We start from the raw sequence: 3,949 nt of genomic DNA, 5'->3' as shown, positions 1-3,949 counted from the left end.
CGCCTGCTGGCGGGAAATCTGGGGGGAGGCGCGCTGCGCCGGAGGAACACGGGCCCCGACGGCCAATCGGAGGGCGCCGGGGCGTGCGCGCGCGGCGTGGGGGGCGGGGCTCGCCCGGGCCCCGCCCCCAGGGGGCGTCGGGCGACGTGGGGAGGGGCGGGGCCGCCAGGCCGCGGGGGCGGGGGCGGGGGCGGGGGCCGGGGCCCGGCGCGCTCGCAGCGCGGGGCAGCGAGGGGCTGCGCGGGGCTGCGCGGGCTGGAGCCGGGGCTGGAGCCGGGGCTGCAGCGGCGGGGCGGGAAGGGAGGCGGGCAGCGGTGCCGACATCACGCAGTGATGCACCTGGGTGGCCCGGGTGCAGGGCGCGAGCGCAAGGAGAAGAGGCCCTTGCGGGGAAGCGTCTTCCCGCGCCTGCACGACAAGTCCTGTGGTTCGACCACTTCCGCCAGAGACCCAGGGGGGAAAAAAGATCAGACTTTACAGTTCAGCAGTGGATCAAGTCCCCTGTTCATCTTGTATTCTCAGAGCGTTACTCTAAAGTAGGTGCTTGACACACTTGCTAAACGGATGCTTAAGTGGCAGGCACTTTCCCTGTTTATGATAAAACCTGCCCGCTACACCGAGCTCTCCAGTTATTTTACATAGATGAATTAAATCCGCTGCAATAACCCAGGACTTCGAAGTGCTTCAGGTCTGCAGGTTCCTTACCTGAGCCTTTCGGACCAGGGGTGTCTCAGGATGGAGGGTTTTTCAGATTTAGGGAGGGAACAGGGTAAAGTGACTAAAGTTCCTATTCTCCGAATTCTCAAAAACAGAAATAGGAAGACTGACAGTTATTTGGCCTTAATCCCAAATTGTGAATAAGTAACTGGAATCTAGAATCCTGGAAAGCAGCCCCAATCAGCAACAGCTGTGCTTTGGTGAAAAAAAAAAAAAAAAACCTATATAAGATCAGCTCTTTGCTTTGTTCAGGGAGGCTGTGTTCTGCTACAATTTCTCCTTTGCTAGCTAGGCAAGAAATAAAACCAGCACTGTTTCAAATACATTTGAGAGGTGCTCTCTTCCCTTCCTCAGTACATGTGAGACCCCCAGAGATTCTGGGGCAACACTCTGCAATCAATACTTCTGCAGCAAAACCTGTTTATTCACAGTAAGTGGGATAAATATAGACTATCCATAGCCTCAGGTAAACTCAGGTCAAAATTTGCCACCAAATGGGGAGGGTTGGTGGCTCAGCGGTTGAGCGCCTGCCCTTGGCCTAGTGTGTGATTCTGGAGTCCTGGGATCGAACTCCACATGGGGCTCCTTGAGTGGAGCCTGCTTCTCTCTCTGCCTACATCTCTGCCTCTCTCTCTCTGTGTCTCTCATAAACAAATAAAATCTTTATTAAAAAATTTGCTACCAAATGAGTTTGCCACAAAACTTGGTTTTCAGGGATGCCTGGGTGGCTCAGTCAGTTAAGTATCTGCCTTCTGATCAGGTCATGATCCCAAAGTCTTGGGGCGAGGAGCCTGCTTCTGCTATTTCCTCTGCTTATGCTCTATGTCAAATAAATAAAATCTTCGGAAAAAAAGACTTCGTTTTCAGAGATATTTGCATTTCAGAGTTGCAGGTAAGGGATTGCTGATCTTCATTAGATCTGTATGGCTGTAAAGACATAGGTACTGGGACACCTGGGTGGCTCAGCAGTTAAGTGCCTGCCTTTGGCTCAGAGTGTCCCCAGATCAAGTCCCGCATCCCACTCCTTGCATGGAGCCTGCATCTCCTCCCTCTGCCTCTGTCTCTGCCTCTCTTCCTGTGTCTCTCATGAATAAACAAAAAAAATCTTAAAAAAAAAAAAAAAGACTGAGGTACACATGGGTCAAGCAATGTGCCCCAAATCAACCAGCTAGACAGTGATGAAGCAGGGATTTTAATCCTGGGAAGCTGTTTCTGGAGTCTTGTGTTATTAACAGAAGTGTTACACTGCCTTCAATTTCACATAACCTAAGATTTGGCTGAGCTATATGAAATTGACAATATAGAACCCTCTTTGAAGCATGAAAATCCTATTTCATTTGGTTCGATTTATCATTATTATTGCTTTACCAAAAGGAAATACAGGCTCAGAGGGAATGAGCCAGTTATGGGACAGAAGTCAAATGCCAGTGCTTTTAGACTGGTCTCCAGCCCAGCCCACCTGCAGGTAATTGAGCAATATTACTTCTCTCAGCTTGTTTTTTCATTGTTAATTGAGAACGATACTAACTTCGGGCCAAATTTTGGAGGCTACAGTTAAATGTCTCCCACAAACTCCATTATGAGTTTAAAAAGTAAGAAGTCACACATCTTAGCATCATCAAACACAGTTTTTTGGTAGTTGAGATCACCCAGCCATCTCTAGAAGGCACGTACTGTTTCTAAATATAAACGAACACCCAAATAAGAACAAACAGAACGAGCTACCTATTCAGAGCTTGCTAAAGCAATGGAGTCAGCTTCCATCATGGGGCAGCAATTCCAGGGCAGGGTAAGGAGTAGGAAAGCTTCATAGTGAACAAAGGGAAGGCTTCAGATGTGCTCTGATTGGAAGTAGTTGGCATGGGGAAGCTAGAGATGGGCTAACTAGAAGTGTAGCATCCTTTGTCATTGATTTGGGAAGCATATTAGCTTTCTTGGATTGGTCCTAAACTGGAAGAGGACCCAAAAAAAAAAAAAAAGAGAGAGAGAGAAGCTGATTGGTCATTCACCAAGTCCTGCTGGTTCTGAGCCGATTGCTGCAGAGGTCGTTGGTTCCTGCAGAGGTTGTGGTGTGGCTTCAATCTGCAGCAACCAGTTTAGGAAGTCCAGGGAGCCAAACATCCCCTATAGCCCTTGAGTTTCTGCCAAATGTAAATAGCGGTGGCTGACTCCCTTGCTGTAGCAAACTGAATAAATTGTGTTTACTTGTTTTCATTTGGGTGGTCCTAACTATTTCCACATGTAGAAGAGCCACAGAAGAGCCTTCCAAGCCAAGGGAACAGCTCCTAAGTGAGAGCAAACACCCTGAGTTTGGGAAGAGCAAGGAGGCCCGATTGGCTAGAGAAGAATAAGCTGGGAGGAGCAGCAGGACATGAGGTCAGGGAAGAAGGGCAAGGGCAGATGTGTGAGCCCTTATAGGATTTTTGGCTTTGACCTTGAGTGAGCTGGGGAACCATTGCAGATTTTGAGCAGACAAGGGTTCTGATGTGATGCAGACTGCTGTGTTGATGATAGAGTGCAGTATAATAAACAATCACCTATTTCAGCTCTATTCTCAACAGAAGAAAGTGTGGAAATAGGGAGGGTGTAGTTTACATAAAGTCTAAGGAAAAAAAAAAGCCAGAAAAGCAAGAGACATTAGTGGTATTTATATCCAAAATTGTGGATGTATTCGCTCTGGGATAACTCATGAGTAGGGTAGGGTGAGAGATCTTCAAGGGTTAATCATGTGCGTTCTGCACCTGTGCTGCCCAAGCTCATGCAACACCTCATCCAAGTGAGTCCTTCCTGTGTGCCAGGCTACTGACCTTGGCACAAGTTATACAGTCATGAACTGGACGGGCTTCTCCAGAGGAGGAGGAGACTACCGAGAAAACCAGCCTGCTCTCAGCAGGCTTGGGGATTATGTTACATCATTTGTGAGAGGGATTCAGGCTAGTACCACAGTTCCCAAACTGCGCAGCAAGAGAACAAGAGCAAATTCATAGGGGCCCCAGGGGTATTTTAAATTTCCAAGGGAGGGATCCCCGGGTGGCTCAGCGGTTTAGCGTCTGCCTTCAGCTCAGGGCCTGGTCCTGGAGACCCAGGATTGAGTCCCACGTCAGGCTCCCTGCATAGAGTCTGCTTCTCCCTCTGCCTGTGTCTCTGTCTCTGTGTCTCTCGTGAATAAATAAATAAAATATTTTTTAAAATAAATAAATAAAATTTCAAGGGAAACAGCAACATCTGTAGG

Source organism: Canis lupus, chromosome 10 (assembly GCF_011100685.1).
Source record: "Canis lupus familiaris isolate Mischka breed German Shepherd chromosome 10, alternate assembly UU_Cfam_GSD_1.0, whole genome shotgun sequence".
Classification (NCBI taxonomy): Eukaryota; Metazoa; Chordata; class Mammalia; order Carnivora; family Canidae; genus Canis; species Canis lupus.
The sequence above is the reverse complement of the archived record's forward strand: the minus strand, read 5'-3'. Positions refer to the sequence as shown.